Source organism: Agelaius phoeniceus, chromosome 14, assembly GCF_051311805.1.
Source record: "Agelaius phoeniceus isolate bAgePho1 chromosome 14, bAgePho1.hap1, whole genome shotgun sequence".
NCBI classification, from domain to species: domain Eukaryota; kingdom Metazoa; phylum Chordata; class Aves; order Passeriformes; family Icteridae; genus Agelaius; species Agelaius phoeniceus.
Genome location: NC_135278.1, coordinates 13,231,194 through 13,252,082, shown reverse-complemented (window position 1 = coordinate 13,252,082; position 20,889 = coordinate 13,231,194). Strand labels below are relative to the sequence as shown.

The 20,889-nt window shown below is 45.7% G+C and overlaps 1 protein-coding gene across 3 annotated transcripts in view; it reads left to right on the top strand.

Annotated features, from left to right (window-relative positions):
- The first annotated feature begins 5,891 nt into the window (after positions 1-5,891).
- Positions 5,892-20,889, top strand: part of PLS3 (plastin 3) — a 49,990-nt gene continuing 34,992 nt past the window's right edge. For 2 of the 3 annotated variants that reach the window (XM_077185983.1, XM_077185979.1), the window contains exon 1: positions 5,892-5,987. The gene's annotated coding sequence lies outside the window, so the exon portion shown is untranslated. Of the gene's footprint in view, positions 5,988-12,365; positions 12,389-20,889 lie in introns of those variants that run through there. The other variant, XM_077185982.1, reaches the window with a different exon arrangement.

The window sequence follows — 20,889 nt, the reverse complement described above, 5'->3', positions numbered from 1 at the left end:
AGTCACTAATAGTTCCCTATTTATTAGCACTGGCACACATCCACACCATCTCCCAGGCCCTGGGCTTGCAGGAATGTCGACAGCCCTGCTTCACTTCCGCTCACCATAGATTTTGGAAGCTGTGGGATGACTGATTTTTGTAGGAGCTGAAGGAACTCAGTGCTAGCATGAGTAAAAGGAAGGAGGAGGCAAAAGTTAGAGCAGCAAAACAGTAAGAAAAATCAAGGAGAAAGTCCAGAGGAAATGAGAACAAATATTCACAGATATGTTACAGACTAGAAGGATTAAAAGCCCAAATTAGTTAGAATCACAGAATAATTTAGGTTGTAAAGGACTTTTAAGATCATCAGTGTTAACCCAGAGCTGCCAAGCCCACAACTAAAGCATGTCCCTCAGTGCTACATCTACAAGACTTAAATCTCTCCAGGGATAGTGACTCAACCATTTCCCTGGCCAGCCTGTTTGAATGCTTGACACCTCTCTTGGCGAAGATCTGAACAAATTAGTAAATATTAGGAACATAAGAAAAAGTGTCCTTGAGCAGCAAGAACACTTCCTCAGTTACCAAGAACAGCCTCCAGCTCTCAGCCTGCAGGTGAATATAATCCATCAGCTGCCATGCAGTCTCTGTGTACCTCATTTTGACTTGAGCCAAAGGGAGGCAGAGTGGAGAGAAAAACGAAAGCAAGGCCATTGCTGCAAGCCTGACCAGCACGAAGGTCAGCACTGTGCACTCAGGACTCTTCCTTGGAGGGCCTGTCCATGTCCCTGTTCATCCCATCCCAAGCTCTCTGTACCATGCAGAATTGCCTGCATAAGCAGTGTTGTGCTTCCTGCCTCCAGTCTTGCCCCAGTGCAAAACCAACTGCATGAAGGTGTGACCCCCAGTATTGGCCTATCTTGCCAAACCACCAGGCTTTTCCCCCTTCAAGCCCCTCCCAAAAACTTCATTCCAGGGTAAAGTTGTCCAGCTCTGAGCACATTGCCAGGATTTAATAATAAGAAGCTGCATGCAAAACATCAGGCCCAGGTAACAACCAGGTTACTGCACACTAGAGTGTCACCTGAGATAAAAATGACCAGCAGTGGCTACATGGCAGAGACTGTATTTTCCAAAATTTGCAGGTAACTCTGCTTGGTTCTTCTGCCCTAAACTACCTGCATCTGACCTTCTGCATCTCATGTTCTCTGGAAACATGATTTTCTTTGTAAGCAGCTGCTTCTACCTTAGCTACAAGAAAGGAAATGTGGATTCAGTAACTCCTCGGGATCTGATCTTGATGATATAAAATCTGATCTAAATCAAGTAAAGAGAAAAGACAAAACCATTTTTTCATTGTCATGCTTTTTTTTTGGTTTTTGGTCCACAATGGTGAAGGAGGGGTGTTCACCCTGTTGATGTGAACTGCAAATAAAATCTTAAGTCACACATTCTCCCATGTGCTTCGAAGGTCAGTGAGTCCTCTATAAGCTCAGCCCACAAAAAGAACTGTAATTGAGGGCTGTACAAAGGCATCACATGTGTAACTGGCTTGCCACTGATGAGTTGGAACTGAAGAGCTCTTGTAATGCTTCATGGGCAATCCCTGAAAAACTCCCCTTGACAAGAAAGAATACAATTTTAAACAAATAAAACATGCACTGCTGGATAGAGACAACACGAGAGTCTGGAAAGCTCCTTTGCCAAAGCAAGAGCAGATTAAATATGAGGCACTGGTGGTTTCACAACACAATCTAGAATCCATGAGGTGATATGCTATCTGGCAGCCAGGACAGGGAGAGGGAAGGCAGCCTGCCCACAGCCTGGCAGGCTGTTAACTTTGCTGGGTAATCTGCACTCATGTGAGGAGTCTCAGAGACTTCTGCAGATTTTGAATATGGGTCCCCTGTGCTGGACAAACTTAATGGATAAACTTACTGATACTTATCTCACAAAAGTTGTTTTTAAGTAAAGAAGTGCCCAGAATTATTTGAATAAATGTTTCTAGTGGGAGGTAAATTCAATTTTCTGTAGTTCAAAATATTATGCAGATTCCCATCTGCTTTCTTGCAATGGAAAAAAATAGTTCCAGATTATTAATCTATTCACAGTACCACTCAGTTGTTCTCTTTGCTTGATGACAAGTGTTTTTGACATTAATATCCTAGTTCTTATATTCTGTTAATGTTGTGGGTAAGTATTTGTAGACAACAAAACAAAAGTCTAGTTGAGAACAGATGCCCTAATTCTAATGGAAGAATTTCACACCAACTCCTTAAAGGCCTCCTCTGAACCCACATGAACTCCTACAATGTGTTTTGCAGTTTCTCCCTCTCCCTGGCATACTGCACATCACAACACAAGTTTTTAGTTGCCCTGCCAGGCTTCCTTTCCCCCCTCCTGATTGCCACCACTCCTCACTTACAGCCTGTGATGATCTTTATCCTTAGGGCAGCTATCTTAGCCATGGCATATCTGCATTGTTCAATAACCAGCCAAGAGCAAGGAATTAACTTTTATACAATGGAAAAGCAGTACAGGAGAAGCATTGCTAAGCTGCCAGATAAGAAGCTTACATTTCAACAGAGATAGTAAAAATTCATTTCAGTTCTCCAAGCACGGAGTCACACTAACATTAACCTGGCAGTGGCAAATTCTCTTAAGGGCCCATCCAGCTTCCACTGGAATCAGTAACAAAGTCATACTGGACACAGGGCTAACCCTCCATCTGCCTTGCTGATGATTATGACAATAAATTGCATTTATAGAAATCTATATCCTTACAAATTAAAAAAATTCAACTGGCAGTCTCCTTCCATTGTGGCTCTGTAGCCAGGACATTTTCTAACACCTGTTAAATTCACTGTACTCTGCTGAAGAAGAGAATTAATGTTAAACTGTTGAACTGTTGAAACAGTTTAAACAAGACTTCCAAAAGTATGGCCTATTGCCTTCCTCCTAAGTTCCTATGTGTTAGTAGTTGGTGAAGTCAGAATCCTCTGTCTGCATATTTTCTACAAGAATATGTCACTATAACTTCATTTAAAAGTCATTATAAATAACACTAGTCCTGTTGTAAGTCAGGTTGGAAATACCTGTCTCCTTTCTGGCCCCAAGTCCTCTGTTCTCATGGCACTGTTTGGAAAGTCCCCCTGTGCAAACAGTGCTCTTTGTCATTGTCTAAATATTTAATTTTTATTTAAAATTTCTAACTCTTCAATTTTTAAAAATGTCCCAAATACAATTTTAGGAATTGGCCAACACCAATATTCCAGATCCACCTTGTGCTTCAGTCTCTGTTTAAAATCTCCATGGGACATTTCTTAAGGGGGCTGGTTTTCCCCTGTGACCTTTGGAAAAATTTCACCTTTCACCAGTTACATCACCTGTGGATGCAGTGAAATATGAATCCAATTCCCTGCTGTCAGGTGATCTTGAAAAAGTCTGTCCACTCTTTCACAAAGCCCTGAGAAAGGGAAACCAATATCTGTGTCAGAGTGTTTTTAACCAGAAATAATCACCCAAGAACAGTTGTGTGCTTTTGCAAACAAAGTGTTCACTAATTTTGTGTAAATGAAACTCCACATTTTGACATTTCACTCAGAATATGGTATTTACATTGAGTACATAATAAAAATATTAAACCAAGCTTGATGACTTTATCAGGGTACTTATCAGTGGTAGCTGAATGAATGGATGTGTCTACTATAGCTCAACTTTCTTGGTGCAAGGAGACATGGGGAAATCCTAATAAAGAGGCAACTTGTAAATGTTCAATATGTTTAATACTTCCTCATTTAGAGAACAAAGAGTTGCCTGTTTCACACTACTGGTTTGGACAAAAGCAGGGCATGGAAATGTGTAATCTGTATTTTCTGAATAGTCAAGATTCACAAAGATGATTTCATGCCTCCTGTTGTTTTATGTTGGCATGCTAGCAGAAGGGGACAAGAAGAAAACCAGTGTATATTTTTTTTGCTAAAATCCAGAGTCAGAATCAGAAATATTCCCAGCTCTGTTGTGTTTGAAATGCACTGTGAAGCACTGGTCTAATCTAAACACAGGACTACCACCACAGAGCGTAAAATTGAACTAATCTTTTAAATCAGTCTAAAATTACCACTCCTATCTCCAAGGCCCAGCCTAACAAACTGATGAATATGTAAGAGTTTCTGATATCCAATGAGAAATCCAACTGTATAAAAAGAAAAAAAAAAGATGGGAAGACAGTCTGATTTTTCTCAGGAAGCTGCTCCTGCTAATGTGATGAGGAAACTCCCACTGTGAGCCATGTAGCTTCTATCATGTGGGACAACTTTATGAGACCCTGTCACTTTGTAGCTTTGGAAAAAACACTGCAAAATGAATTTTCCTGGCAGTTTTGACAATAAAATGTGTTTTGCCTTATGTTATAATGATCAGACTGACAGCCTTTCTGTAAATAATTCATATAAAAATTCATAACATAGGACTAGGCAATACAGATCCAGAAATGTGCACCTGTAACATTGCCAACACAGAGAGCTAAGTACTCATTGCAATCAATTTCACTGGGCAGTTCTAGTTAAATATGTCCTACATTTATTTAAGTTTGAAAGAGAAGAGAAAAAAATGATCTAATGCTGGTGTGTGCCTTATCTATTAATAGTCTGTTAGGTAACTGTCACATTTTAGCAAGCTTAATTTTTCTGACACTGGTGGAAATAGTTAAACAGCAAAATATGAGATGTGCTTTTACATTATACAAGAACTGACATCTTCCATTAGTGTTCCTGGTTGTTATAGAATTTATTACTTTGTGTGCTGTTCTCACATCCAGGCATGGGAATGTCTCATCTTTCTGGCCAGGAAAGGGTTTTTTGTGCCTGAATGCATATTTATTTTTCTCCTAAAACGAGAAGAAGACATTAATATACAAATCCATGTTTTCTCCTGGTCCTGGTGGACGTGCCAGTGTCAGCCAAGAGTGTGGGGACACAACTTCCCCCTTTTCTGGCCCAGGTCTGAAGTGCAGGTCTGGCCCCATCTCCTTCTCCCTGCTCACCTCCCTCTTCCCACAGCAGGTGTTTGCCTTTTCTTTCTCTGTTCAAGGCCTATTTGGATTAACTTCTGTTCTCCACCACTTTTACGCAAAAGCGTCCCCAAGGCCCTTGATTTCCTGAACCCTTCTAGCAATGTTCAGTGTGAATATCTGTGTAGCAAATGTAGAAATTAGGACAGTTATGAGGTCACCTATCCCAAATTGGACAGCTGGAAGCTGCGTGGGGAAAGGCCATGGCAAGGCTGTCTGTCCAGGAGCACAGAATAACAGGGTGCAAGGGACAGGCACCTGCACTCCACTGAGCCCTGGCTCTGCTCTGGCTCTGCTCTGTGCGAAGCTCCTTGCCCGATGTGCCCACCAGCGCCAGCCCTCCCTGGACATCCTCAGCAGCATCAGCCCGCAGGGTTATCCCTGGGGGGACAAGGGGAATTTGCAAGAGAAGCCCAGAGCTGCTCTGTCTGCGTGGCAGGGCTGAGGCAGCCGGGGCTGCCTGTGCATGGGAGACAGGACACAGGGAGGAGGGACAGCACAGAGGGAGGGGATGCCTGTAGAGAAGAAAGGACTGCTTGGAGGAGAGTTGCACACAGGAGAAGAATGCGGGATGCTCGCCGGGCAGGAGTGAGGCGTGCGCGGGACTGGGGATACTCGCAGGGGATGAGGATGGATGGATGCAAGGGGGATGAAGGCAGGGAACGGCGAGGGGCAGACACGGCAGAACCGCCCGACGGCGGCAGGACGAGGACGGGGCGTGCCCTCGCCGGAGCTCAGCTCTGCCCGGCCCTGAGTGACTCCGCGGCCGCCCACTCGCAGCGCGGGGCCCGTGATGTGCGGGCGGGCGGCCCAATGGGGCCGGGGCGGCGGGGCCGGGGCGCGCCGAGCGCGGGCAGCGGGCGGGGCTGCAGCGGCGGGACGGCTCGGGGCGGCACGGCACGGCACGGCTTGGCTCGGCACGGCTCGGCACGGACGGTGAGTGCTCTCGGGCTCCTCCAGCGCGCCTCCAACTCGGGCAAACTTGCGGCGCTCGCCCCGCCGCTGGACGGGCGCCAGCCCGCGCGGAGCAGCATCCCACCCGCGGCGGCGAGGGGGGGACACCGACCGGCCCCGGCGGCTCCACCGGGCCCGGCCCGGCCCTGCTCTCCGCTGCAGGAGTGTCCCCGGGGCTCCCGGGGCCGTGGGGCGGCGGGGCGGGCGCGGAGCCGGGCGGGCGCGGAGCCCGGAGCGCTCGGTGCCGGCGGGACGCGGGGGACGTGTCCGCCGGGCGCGCTGCTGCCGCCGCTCCCAGCTCCCCGCGGCGATGAAAAGGCACTTGTCTGATTCATCCCCCTGGAAAAGTTCAGCCCCGGGCGGGCCCGGCCCGTGGGATGCGCTGGGATGGAGCCCCGGCTGCGGCAGACGCGGGGCTTTGTGCGAGTTGGTAGAAGCAGAACCCGGCCGAGGGGCGGGGAGGTGCCGCTTCCCGCTGTGGGTTCCCGCAGAGCGGCACTGAAAAGGGGTTCGGTTTGTATTTCACTTTTATCTTTTGTGCAGGGTAGTATTCCCAAAGCAGGGAGTGTGAGGAAATGGGAACGAATTCACTTTATTTCACCCCGCTTCAATTAGATGAGAAGTCGTGGGACAGCTGTGTGGGTTTATTTTTATACATCTCTAATTTGTACTGGGAGAGGAAGTGTCACCCTACTCCCCCTAACAATGGCTTCTTGTTGGGAGCCTGGGAAGGGAAAAGGAAGAGCAGGGAATTTTTCAGGACTTAAATCTTCAAAGTTTCCTTTGCTGGGGCACCCTGATGCTGTCTGGAAATATTGTAATGGATAACATCAAGTCCCAGTGCTCACAGAGGTAACAGCTCTGCAGGCATGACTGTGCTCCAGTTGTAAGTTTCTGAGTAGAAACAGTGGTGACACATGTGCATGGGAACCGAGCTCCAGTTAATGCTTGGCCTTGGGACAGGCCGCATGTGCCTGCTCTGTAAGAGCATCCGTGCCTTCAAGCAGGGCATCCCTTGGACTCGCTGATTTCTTAGGAGAGCTGCGGGTATAGATCTGAGCAAATGCCATTGAATCAGCCTTTGAGGTTGTTATTGCTGTTACACAATTCCAGTGGAATGTGAGAGCTGGGCTTCCTGTTTTTGGTCAATCTGTAGAAGCGACTATAAAAGATAATAGATATCTCAAGTAAATTGCTTTTGCATGACAGCTTGAAGCCATTGTTCAGCCGGTAGCACTTGTGACTTCTCCAGTGAGCATGGTAACCTGAGAAGCAAAACTCCTTAATGCTGGGAGACTCGCTCAGAGTAACTTTAAAGACAACAGCTGGAACCTGGATATAAAGAGGGAATAGTTACCGAGATCAGCATGTGCTAGTGCTGTGCATAATGATGTATAGAAATTCAATCTGTTTTGAAAAGAAATCTTGTGCAAAGAGGAGCTGCTGGTAGTTTGTGAGTGGAGAGCAGTGATTCAGGGGGATTAGTGGACACAAGGCAAGTCCCCTGGGTGCGATATTCTGCAGCTGATTCTGCCCTGGGGGTGTTTGATGGCCTTATGTGGAGTGTGTGCACACACAGAGACTTAAAATTCCAGATCTGTTTGTTTGCATCTAAATAACTCTTAAAAAAGAAACTAATAAAATAATTTGTTAAATGAAACCTTTCCCAAACGTTGTTGTTATCATAGCCTGTTAATCTTGCCAACAGTTTAACAATTTGAGGATGTTGCTTGGTTGTAACCAAGCTCCTTTGAAGGAATTTTCTGCTTGTGAAAGATGAATTACTCATTCTTTGTCTGAGCTAAGAGATCATTATGTGATTATTAAACTCAGTTATTCAGTGCTAGATGTAAAGAATTGTGTTTCATCAGGGTCTTTGTTCTCTTATCAAAGTTAATCTGATGAAGTTTCCCCTCCTGTAAAATACGCAAACGTCTCCCCAGGTTAAGAATGCCCCAAACTCCAGAAACCTATTTACCACTTTTGGCTAGATGAGCTTTACAGTGGACAGGGCTCTGGGGACTGATGACTTCATTAGGTATTTGGATAAATGCAGAGGAAGCCCTTCCCCTGGGGCTCTCTTGCTGACTTCTCTGCTCCGGGTTTCAATTGTTGTGAGATTAAGATGGTGAGTGAAGGAATTGCAGTCTGGTTAAATGAGTTTGTGCTGAATCCACTCATGCGGGATCTTCTAGTAACTCTAGTAACTCTTTCCTGTGTTTACTTGGCTTTCTAGTGCAGTGACTTCAGTGGCTTTGGAGAAATGGAAACACAACTTTTCTGACTCTGGGGAAGCAAAGGAGAGCACAGCTCAGTGATTGACTGGAAGGGATGCTAGGGACAGTTAAATCAGTAGCTGTGCTTAAGCAGCTGCTGGTGATCTGAGTGATCTGTGTGCCTTGTGAACCACTTTATCTGCACTTTTTGTGTGGTAAAACTGCAAATGCTCCACTTGGAGCTTCAGTATGGCAGTTGCATTATTGATAACATATAGTGCTTTGGGAGAAGATAAATACTTTTCTTTTACATGATTGGCAGTGCGTTTAGGGAGGGTGTGCCCGTCATAGATACTGTAATGTGCTTCCTTATCTAATTAGATGATGTGATCAGTAGCTCATTTCACACCTGAGGTTGTCTTGGTGGTGATATTTTAAGTAGTGCTAATTTATTTGGTGACGCGTCCCAACACACAGATAATGTTCTTGGTAATCTTATTTTACACAGCATTAAATAATAGGTGGTGAAACACAAAGGGGCCATGTTTTCAGCAGAGCCAAAGACCAAGTAAGTTCAGCTTTATATCGGTACGGGGTATTTCTTGTTTGTGGTTGGGGTTTGTTTGTTTTTTTTAAGCTACAATGTTTTGCATCTCTTTGCTTCATAAAACTGAGAGATGTGGATTGGAATTCTCTGAGGACATTAGTCCCTTTTTAGATACAGGCCTGTTAGCTTGATTTTCTTGAATTGCCTGTGGCAGAGGAGGTGATGGAAAAGCAGCACCAAGCCTGCCTGTGTTATTCCAGCACAGGATTTGTACAGATCCATCAGCGCCCTGCAAAGCACAGTCCTGGCTCTCCTAATGGTGCTCACAAGGGCAGCTCTTGACCTGCCACGTTGGGAGGCAGTTTAACCCTGTGCAGGGATATGGAGGTGCTTCTGATCACAGAGAGTGGGAAAGGAAGGAGGGAGATGCCAGCTGCTACAGTGTTGCTGTGCAGTTTGCAGAGGCTTGGGCAGGTGAAATTTATCCTGCTGCTACTTGGTTTTTATCTGTGTACTGCCAAGTACCACTAAGCAGCAAAAGAAACACGGTTTAAGTTGATGTTTTGTTCAGGCTTTGAATATTGCTCTGCTTCCACCTATATTAGAGCAGTAGTTCAGCATGAAAAAAGCAGATTCTAATCTCTTCAGGCCAGCTGTTTAAACATGTGGCTGATGAGCTATCAACCTGCCTGGTGCAATAACAGATATTAATTTTTAACTTTCTTTTAAGTTTCTTGTCAAATTGGGAATAGCCACAACATTTTATGTTAATATTTATCAACCAATTGCTGGTATTTGGATGCTCAGCACTTTTTGGACTAAATACTACCATGCATTTAATGATCTGTGTATCTTTTTGGACATTGAGCTCATGACGTAATTACAGTTGCTAATTATATCAAAAAAGCCAAACATGAATCCAGAAACCCCTACCTGCAGATGTGTGAAAGGTGGATATTGACTTTTGAAAGTTTACCAAATAGCCTTAATGCATACACAAAGCAAAACATTCCTGAATATCTTTTTTTTTTCAAGCATGTTGCAAAACTGAGACCAGCTCTTGTAATGAGGGTGATGCAAGGTTGAATCAAACCTTGAATTAATTTGTTGGGTTACTGTAACAAATGTCACAACACCACCTATCCCTGGCCCCCAAGCTTCTTGATAGGCATCTGTTGACATCTTTGCACACACATTCCTGTTGGCACTTGGGGAATTGGATTATTGCACAAGCAGCATTGGTTGTGTTTGTGGTGGGTGATGTCTTGGCAGAGCTCTGCCCTCCACTGCTGCTAGGGGAGGGCATGAAAGGACTGTTGACCCTGTGACCATCCCAGAGAGTTGCTCAGACTCCTGTGCAGAATCAGCTGTCCCTGCTTGCACCATTTGCACTCTTTTCTAACCCAGAAGTACCTGCTGCTCTTGCTGCTGGTGGGTGAGTAGGTGGGAAGTGTGAAAGCTGAAGGCAGTTGTGATGGTCCAGCAAATGGGCCCTGGGTGCTGTGGCTGGGAGAGATGATGCTCAGGGGGCATCCTGGGGGTCCCCTGAGCAGCAGCAGCTCAGCTGACAGGGACTGGGCTGCTGTAATCACTTCCAGCTGTGTGACTGCTGGTCAGGAATGAGCTACTGTTGTGTCCCCTGCTCTGTACACAGGGGTTTGGGTGTGCCTGTGGGTGTGCTGTCTCTCTTGGATTTATTGAATTAAAAATGGGTATCTCCAGTGTGCAGGGAGTAAGGATGAGGTGGGTGGTGTTTGGACACAGCAGCATTAGTTCAGCTTCAGTCTTAGCAGCTGCCTACTTTGTGCTCTTCAATGCTGAAGTTGTAGGTGATGGGTCAAGCCTGTCCTGTCCTTGCCAGTGTTTCCTGCCCTGGATATCCTTCCTGCTTCTAGGTGAAGTGTCTCTGAATGGGAGGCTTGGATAACCCCTTTCCATGTGTTGTGAGATCCACTTGGAGCACTACAGAATGCTCTGTGAAAAGTATTCTGGTTTGTGCAAGCACTTCCCAAGTGAAGGGCTGAAGGTGTAGATTTCCTCTGCTTTACCTGGGTGGCATTGCCAGGCTGTGCCATCAGCATGGGGACAGGGCATCCTGGCTGTCAGAAATCCTCCTTCCTCATCTCCCTGTGCTGCAGCCCCAGTCCAGCCCATCTCCACTGGCCAATGGCACCCCTGGGGTGGCTGTGCTGTGACACTGGGGGCATGCTGCCTAGGGAGGGTGATGGAGGCCCACTCTTGTAACTGTTGATTGAAGAGATGATTTGTTTATAGCCAAAAGATGGGACTTATGTGTTTGTGGCTGCAGAACCCAATGGGGGCAGCAGGCACTGGGTTTGGGATTGCAGGTGTTTGGCGTGTTCCTGTGAGATCTTGCCAGCCATGTAAAGAGGAACTGTACCAGCTAAACAAGAAAATGTGGTTAATTGGTGGAGCTGAAGACAGAAGTGCCCACCTGATAGGCCTGGAGAGTGAGGTGGGAGGAGAAGATGTGCACATCTGTACTCTGCTAGTGCCACACTGTTTAATTTGGAGGTGACAGAGCTTTTCCTTGAGGTGGGCACAGCTGACATCAGTGCTGACCACAACTGACATCAGTGCTGACCAGCAGCTGCCTTGTCACAGGACTGTTTGCTTGGCTGCTCTGCAGTTCTGTTCCCACCAGGGTGTGGACTTCCTTGGGCAGGGTGCTGAGGCGTGCTGGCCAGCCAGTCCACTCAGCTACTGTGGCATCCACTGGTCTCCTGAGAATCTAAAATCTGTTGGCTTTTTTTGGTAATAGATTAAAACTGCCAAGGATGATAATCAAGTCCTGTCTAGCCTGCTTGGAAGAATTATATCATGTGTGCTCCTCTAACAGCTAGGGTTTCCTGTCTGGGTTTGTGGGTTCATGCCTGGGCTGCTTAAAGCTAGTTTTGCATTGGGTTTGTGAGTGGAATCATGATGAAAAGGGGGCTTCCATGCCCTCAGGAGAGCTGCTATCAGCAGAGATGGAGCTACCCACATTCATTCTTTCCCTTTTGTTTGTTTTGCCAGCTGATTCCTGTTAGTTTGTCTCTACCTTTCAGCAGCTGGGTCATGAGGGTGACCATTGCCCATGAAATGCAGCATCCTTGCCCAGTGGGCTGCTTGCCTTAGGTCCCCTTCCTTGTGTCCCCTGTGCTGGCTGGGTGATGTGCACATCCCTGGGGGCAAACTCACTCCTCCTGCAACATCCAGGCTGTCCCTATGGGCTGTGGTGGCCTGTGCACCAGTAACATTTGGGATTGGTATGGAGGAAATAAAATAATGATTGATTTGACATGTGTCTGAGGATGTGGGGAGCAGGATAACTGTCTGAAATGGGAAGCTCTGGTTAGGGCTGCTGCAGATTGCTCATGCCAATCCATATGGGCCATATGCTTCTAACCAGTCTCCTTGTCTCATTTCCTTCTCTGAAATGCTTACAGCTGTTTTTCCTGCCGCTTCAGTAGGTTTTTTGTTCCTGTAAAAAGAGTGACAGCTCACAGATGCTGCTTGGAGTCCCCACTGAATAGCTGGGAAGAGAGAATATTACTGTGATCTTCAAGAGAAGATAAAGTGTAGTGTCTCTGCAGGAGGCCTAATTACTGATGTTTTAAGTAAGCTTTTTTTGTTTTTTCTTTTTAAAGTTGACAATAGACTTAACTGTCTCATTCACTGTTTCCTCATCACATACTGCCCTTAGTGTTGTCCATGAGAGAGGAGGGAGTTGATGAGGTTACTTATGTGTACAACAAGGAAGGATGAAGTGAAGTTGTCCATAATCATGTGTTGAGGTGTTCAACATCCAGTTTTGCTGCTATGCTTATAATGTTGGGGTTAAACTTCACAATGTTGCTTAGATGTTGGCTTTTTTCCTCAAGAAGTCTGTGACCAAAGTGATAGCAGTGCTTGAGGTTCATCATTGCTGGTCCTCCAGTTATCCCTGTGTGCATCTTTTCGTCCTGCCCTTCATGCATTCTGCTGAGAGAATTAATTGCAGACTCCTGTGCTTGGGTTAATGATGCAGCCCTGGCCAGGTGAAGAGATGCTGATGCCTATGCAAGTGTTTCACAGTTTATGGCTGGGTGCTAAAGGGGCACCTGAAGACAGTGAGAGAGGCTGTCTGTATCTGCTTTTAGACAAATGACCTGGGCACTGCAAAGAATGTGGGGCTGTGTTGAATGGCTTGAATGCCAAGTTAAGACAGGGTCTGTAGCAAATAAAACCTAGTGGGATGTTATGTCTGAAGTTTAGGTGCTGAGAATACAAAAAAAATCTCTGCTTTTAGTGGGTTGGTTGCCTGGTGGCCATAAGCCCTAAATAAGCAAAACTTGCCAGATTCCAATCCTCTGCTTTGCCTTTTTTGCAGTCCCAACTGTACAAAACAGTGAGGTGTCCCAACAGCTGTTGTACTGGTGTCTGGGATAGGAAACCCTGTATGGGATCCTGGTGGGATGTCTATGGCTGGTGATTGTTTTCCTGCCTTGTCTTCCCAAGGGTCTCACTGCTGTGGAAGGGGCCATGGATTGGCTTTTCCTCCTGTGAAAAATATACTGGGGCTGTACTCTCCTCAGCCCATGTTATAAATTATAAACTGCTGTGGGAAATGGAAAATAGAGTAATTCTGATTTGTGTTCTTTTAGAGCCCTGTTCTTTAGACCAAAATACACAGGATAAGTCTGGCCCTTCCCTCTATTCACTTTTCATAGCCTCCTTTGTTTTTAATTTATATATCTTTTTATTCTAAATTCCTCCCATCCCCAAAATAGAACAGACATCAGCCTGCAAGCAAAGATTGCCAGGCATTGGTCTTGTGGACTATAGTGGCTTTTTGGCCTGGTTGGAGACTGAGCCCCACCCTACGTAGGCTTGGATTAAAAATAGTCTCCCTTTTCATCAGGCTGAAAACTGTACACAACACATTTATGTCTTGGTTTCTGGGATATTGGCAGCCACAGGAAGCCTTTCAGCTATAAAATACTTCAGAAAATCTGTTTGCTGCTAATTAATGCAGAAGTGCTAAGGTGACCACTGTTGGAAAGGTGAAGAGCCAGATGTCTGACTGCCAGCCATGTACTTATCATAGATGTTGATCAAAGTTTAGCTGTGCTTCTCGAAGGACCTGAAACAATTGAAAACTCTATTCACAGCCTCTGCATTAGGCTGCCTCTTTAGGAATGTCTCAGCTCAGGTGCTGCAGGGATGTCCAGTGACCAGGACACTGCCCCACAGCCTCCAGCTCAGTCCTGTCTGTCTAGACCTGGGCTACACACGCCTCCCTCTTTGTGTAAAACAGAAAAAACATTGAGGGCAAGAGGCTGACCAGTATCTGGTGTGCTGATCTCACTCCCCACTGCCTCTTGGCAAAGCCAGGCCTCAAACCCAAGCTTAGGCAAGTCTGAGTGGTTGGCCATGGCACAGCAGAGGGAAGGTCTGAGTGTCTCCTTGCCCTGGGCATCTCTCCTCTGCCTCATGAACCTCAAATGTTGACTTCTTGTGTTGTTTCATGTGTTTTCCACTGTCCTTGGCCATGCTTGGTGGGGCAGTGAGTGCTTTTGCAGGGTGCTAGGAAATGCTGCTGGCAGTTCCAGGGCTGCTCCGTGGGGAAAGGCAGCATGCAGCTGAACCAGGATCTGGAAGCAGGCAGTGCTGCCTGGCAATTCCTCCAGCTCAGACCCAGCCTTTATGGCTGTTTAGGGCAGGGCTGGGAATAAATGAGCAGGGGAGTGATGGGAGGAGGGCAGGGAGGCTCTGCCCAGTGCCTGTTCCACGGCTGTTAATGACTGGCGTGCTCTGTGTGCCGGGTTTACGTGACCTTGGTGATCAAAGGTCTCTCTGTAATCAGAGAAAATGCTGCCTTCTCTTCAGTTTTTGTAGACTCTGCCTTGGCCTGTTCTGTTTCTGGTAATTCCATTCTAGAGTAGACTGTGAAAAAAACGTAAAAATGTGAAATATTGTATTGTCTCATAAAATCTTTGTAAACAGTCATGAAACTGTCTGTGGAAGGACACTAGAAGGATTTTATTTCTCCCAAAGCCTAGGGATGAGCTTTCAGCCTTTGTCTAGCTCAGTTGCATGCTTTTTACTTTGAGAGTCAAGGGGCTATTTATTTGTACCTCAAATTTTTAAAGTGGAAAAACTGACTCCTACAGTTAGGTCTTTACTGCAGATTTTTTTTCTTCTTTTATTATTTTTGCTAGAGGAAACCAATTTTTTTTTTCCCTGAAAATATGCTAGCCAGGCTGTTTTAAAAAATTGTATAAATACAGGAACTTACACAAGGCAAAGTGTGTTGCTGCCCACTGCAGGGTCAGGTCAAGGCAAGGAAAAACCTGCAAAACACCAACTTGGGGAAAAGCATAAAGAAGATCTGATAATCTGGTAGGTGAGACAGGCTGAGTAACATCAGAAATGCTGCTGGCTTCTATCAGTGTTTGCCATACCAGCTGCAGAGTGGGGCTGTGGCTCAGATGCTGTGGGTAATCCCGCCCCTGGCCTATGTCCTATTGGTTTTGTGCTTCTGCTGGAGTTTTGTGTGCTAGAACTGCTTCTCTTGTGCCCAAATGATGGGGAGACTGTCTTGCTAGGGGGAAAACAGAAAGAATTGATTGCACAGTTCTGGGGACATCCTCTTGGATTGCTCCTGAAATTGTTGTCTCTTTCAGGTGGTGGGAAAGGAAGCTATAGAAAAAATCCCCTTTGTTTTATCTTGCTTTTTTCCCCTGAAAGTTGACATATGAAAAGTATTTCTATACTTTAAAGCAAATAGGAAGGCATGTGGTTCTGCATTATATCTGTGTGGATTATTTTTTGCCAATATATTAGTGATTAAATTAGGGGCTCTCCAGAGCTGAACACACAAGATATTTGAAATTCAGATTGAAGACCTTGGATAAAAAAAGCTTGTATCCTGTTTGGGTTGGATGGAAGATGTGCAGTGGGTTGTTCCTGAAACACGTTTGCACAGTCACCTGGGTGCCATTTTAATATTCTTCCTTGCCTCTTGTGTTATTTGAAAACTATAGCTGAAATCCTTTTTTTCTATGTGTTTATTCCCTCAAAGTCCCCTTTTTGATCAGATTTGGGGTTTTTTGATGTTTGTATGGATCTGTGCCTCAGTGATGTTGCTGGTGCATGTGGTACTGTCCCAGCCCTGGTACCAGGACCTCTGCTCCATGGATTCTGCTCAAAATAACAGGGATGGGGAGGTGCTGATCTGCCTCTTGCCCTCTCTTCTGTACTACAAGGTAGAAAAGTGTCTTGCTCTACTTTCACAAACAGTAGGACTGACCTTGATGCCTTTGACTCTGCCCTGCTGGGAAGGTCAGGAACTGGAGGAGGTCCCGCGGGTTTTCACAGTTTCTGTCCCTGTTTTCATGGAAGATCTTGGTGCAGATGAAACTGCTGGGCAAGCACCAAAGTTCTCAGTCTGTCCAGTGCAGCACTAACCAAGTGGAAACTTGAATTCAAGCTACCCATTCCTGTAATTGGCATTCATATTTTGTGAAGCAGTGCTTCAGCTGGGTCTGAGAGATCATCAATTCTGGCTCCTTGTTTGTGCTGCCATCGCAACCTTGTGCTTCTTCCTGCTAATCAGCCAGGAGGGGTTTGTGGAGTGTTGTTTGGGTTTGGAACAGGGCTGTGGTTTTGAGATTCCAGGATGCTGAGTCTTGTCCCAGTGACTGGCTTGGATGCTCTCCTGCCTTGGAGCCTCTGCAGCGAGATGTTAGTGAGCAGGCTGATATTCCAGCCCATCCCTGTTTTCCTTGGGCTGAACCAGTGTTTGCCTTCTGCTATAACTGTTGAGCAGCTGCAGTGCTGTGGTGATATGTACACATATATATTGTGCTATAAATCCTGGAGTTAAACATTTCCTTGACCCAGCACAGAATAAGGTGCTTGTCTCCAGCTGGTAACAGAAATAAAGGAAGTGAGTTGTAAAACAATATTGCAATTAAGCTGTTTTTTCCTGAATTTTGCACAAAATGTTTTGCCTCCAAGAATGGATTGTGAGGAGTTTTATTTTAGGGAATACATAGGGTGTTGTGGGTGTATATAAAGTTGCCCTGTTGTGATTGGTGTTGGGCAGGCATTCAGGGAGAAAGTTTGCCCTTGCTTTTAAGAACTGTTTCTGAGATAGCAACATTCTGAAGGTCAGTAGAGAACAAATGGAAATAAATTTACAGAAACATTCATGTTTCTCAGTGCTCCTGGTAATAACAAGCAAGTTTCTGAATCCTCACTTAGGCAGAATTCACCTTTCCATACGGAGAGAGGGGAAACCAGGCCTTCTGAAGACTGAAAATACTTTGAATAAGCAGCCTTAATGTCTGATCTAAACTTTAGCCTGTTCCTTTCTGCACTGTTTGGCTGAGGCTGGGACTAAGCTTTCCTTGGGGACATGGATGGGAGGTTCCTGTGCAATCCTGCTCCTGCCCTTCTTTTGCCCACCCCTTTGCAATGTTCTCGTTGATCTGATTTCCAGCTGGGCTCTTGCCACTGTATTATATAAACCAAATGCTCAAGCAAAGGCAGCATAGTCAGACTTCTTGCTGAAAACTTGAAAAATTGACATTTCTTCTGCCCAGCTGAGAAGCTCACAGAAGTTCCTGTAGCTGTGCTGGATGGGTGGTAATGGCAGTGCCCAGCCTACATTAGTTAGATCCATCACTAATGGCAACAACTTTTATTCCTCTCTCCCTTCCTTCCCTTTCTCTAAGTAGCATAACCTTTTCAGGGTTATATAGGGTTGTTTTACTTGGTCTCTTTGCTCCCTGTGTTCTGAAGGTCTGTGTAAAAAGAGTTTTGAAAGGCATGAAATAGAGTAGGATTCTGCCCTGCACAGTCCTTGAAACCCTGTTATGCAAGAGCCTTTACAACCAGTACCAGTCAATGATTCACTTCAGCAATTAAAGCTCTGTGCATGGGTTTGATATCACCTTGGCACAAAGCAAGGCATTGCACTTTCTTTGGTGCATTGCCCTTCCACGTGTAACACTCACAGCTGATATTCTTGCTCAGCATTTGGACCTCTTTGGTGTGATCCAGGTTGAACCTTGTGGTGTCATTGCTCCCAGCTATAGATCTGCCTCTTCTGCCTGAGCTCTGGAGTTACTTCATGCCTTCTACCAAATATCATGCCTTGTTTGGCTTTATTTAGGATCTGTAGATGTTTGGTTTTTGGTTTTGCTTTGCTAACTTCTAGGATGAGAGTTTCTTTAGTACTAATTCTAAAATATTTTAATACCAAGCATTAAACATTTAATACTAAGCATTAAAGTGAACAGCAACAACAGACTAGAGAATAGGAGAAATCTGCTGTCAAAGCAAAGACTGGCTTCACAGCACAGAGATCAGTCTGCTACTAGTAGCTGTTTTTAATGATCTGGAAAATGGGAGATGGCTTCCTAATTAACAGTGAGCTGTGTGGTGAAGATTGTGCTCCAGGGACCTGAAAGCTATGGGTGACAATTTACAGCGTGCGTGTGAGTGGTAATCCAGCTCTACCCCACCTCTCTACATATTTGAGAAGAGTGCAGTAGTTGTGGGAGCCCCTGGAGTTACGCTGTCCAGCAGGTCCATCCTACAGGAGAATTTCTGTTGGGGTCTGAGATAAAAAAAGCAGTTGGAGAGAAGCCAACAACTGCATGAGCTAAATACCAGAAAAAGCTTCAACGTCCCTTGAGATGAGATTGTGGACTAGTTCAACACAGATGAATTTGTACAATATGAGCCAGTGCCCCTGGCAGGATGAGGTCCAGATGAGATACAATCCCTCCCTGCAGATCCTCCCTGCCTGGGCTGGGTGTGTGTGCTGCTGCCCAGGCTGGGCAGTACCTGGAACCTTTCTGACAGTGGGCGCTCACCTGCAGATGTTGATGGGTTGTGTGGGACTGAGGAGCCACCCAGTGGCAATCTCCCACTGGCCAGGAGTGGGTGCAGCAAACTGGTCTGCACAGTGGTCAGCAGTTGGCCAAGTGTCACTTGGTGGCTGGAGCAGGCTGTCACTGCAGAGGTGTAATCTCTTCTTGCATAAAGGTGGAAGGTATTAAGCACTTCCTGACCTCTGGTTCTGCATAATTGCCAGCCTTGCTACAGTCCATGAATCTATTTTTCAAACCACATCTTTTTAACTGTTGTGGTTTTATTTTGAAGATTACACGTATTTTATTAGTAATCTAATAGGGTGCTCCTATAGGCAAGTCCCTGTTGGCGTTCGGCTTTAGAAAGCTCTTGTTTCCAGTTTACTTTTTTAAGATGAAATGAGGTGTAGTGCTTGGCTTTGGTAGCAGTATTTATGTTCTATTTAGAAAGTTAATCTTCTCAGGGGCAAAATCTGGCTCAAGTAGCTGAAAACTTTGCAAAGGTGTTGCTGCTGCTCAGGCTGCAGAGTATTTATCACTGATAGAAAGTTAAAAGGCTTATGACAGACTTGTATGAAAATATGAACCTCTTCTAAACAAATCTGTGCTCCTGTAATTTGCATTGTGCAACCATTTGCATTATGATTGGTTTTTTGGTGCTTCTTAAAGCTTTCTTTAGTGTGTGTTAAAAGACCTTAATTCAAAGAACTACATTCCTATTAAATGGCAGCTTTCCCATATTAATACATTCCATGAGGATGCAGTCCACATGAATGCTGTATACATCTCAATTGTAGATGTGTCTAAATTGAATGTTGCTAAAAATGGATCAGAACGTTTTCCCTCTTCAGAAATATTGTGTGAACAGCCACTTGTGTTCTGCAGTAGTGCAGCTCTAGTGTAAAATTCTATTTCCTTCAGTAGTGACTGAGGAGCAGTCACATTACCTAGAGCATGTTCTCCAAGAGAGCAGAGGACTGCCTAAGTCATGTCAAGGACAGACTTGGGTGATGGACAGAGCTGGCAGCTGAGATGAAAGATGAAGAAGTATGTTTGTGCCTCCAAGACCCTCCTACCAGGCCCAGTGCCACTCTTTCTCCATGGGCCTGGTCTGTGGGTGCCTGAGCTGGCTCTAACTGGATGCTGTGCTAACAGTGGGCCCTCTGCCCACTGCCTCATCTTCCTTGTGCTGGTGTCCATTTAGCCCCACAGCCAGCCAGGGTGGGAGAACTGAAATGTTGAGGGGAAGGAAAGGGACAGGATGGCCTTTGGATGGTGTCAGCCCTGCCTGGGTGCAGTTTTAGTGTGCCAGGGCAGTTCCTCTTCCATGCCTCAGTAACAGCCATTAGGCTTCATCTGATGCTGCTGTAATCACCCCAAGTGCTTTCTTTGTGATTGTTGCAAGGTGCCCTTTGTGATTGGTTAGGTGGAGCTGCAAAACTGGCCTAAAAATATTCTCAACTCCAAGTTCCTTCCAGTGGCTTGTCCTTTGGCTCAAAGATGTGGCAGACAGGATGGGAAAATGCCTCAGAACTGGTGATGCTCTGCTCGGGCCTGCAGGACTGGCTGGAGCAATCCCAAAGGCACTGCAGACTCCTGCAGTGGTTTCAGTGCTGGCTTCTGCCCTGGGAATGCAGCTCATCTGGCAACTGCTTTCCCAGTGGATGTGCAGAAGGGGTTTCCAGGTAATCTCTTAATTTCTTTCTCCCTTTACAAAAAAACCTCCATCTAATGCTAGACTCCCCATGGCCCGTGATCTCCAGAGAATAACTTGTTCACTTTTTTCCACTTATCCCCTCTCCACACCCACCTTTTTTGTATTTTGAATTTAATAATACTGGGTGACTCAGTACTAAATATAAAGCCTCCTGCTTCCGGCATCATCTGCCTGGGGCTCATTTCCTGGAGCTGACATCAGTTGAAGCCTCCCAATTTCCTTATGAAATAGTAAGACATGAAATGTCCTTTGCACGGTGATCTGGGCATACTTGTGGACTTCTGTGGTGGCTGCTTGGCTCCCTGATCTAAGCTGTGAATAATTAGCTGGTTAATTGCTAAGCTGAGCACTGGTGGAGCACAGGGTAAATCGGGCAGGTCCTCAGATCTGTTTTGCACTGCAAAATCATACTCAAGTTTGCAGGCGATTTTTAAGTAAAGACCGACTTTCAGTCCCTCCTGCATATGCAAGGTTTTTATTAAATAAGCATGAGCCTGACTAATGTCTTGCTTTCTTCCAGATGACAGGCTTGCAGACA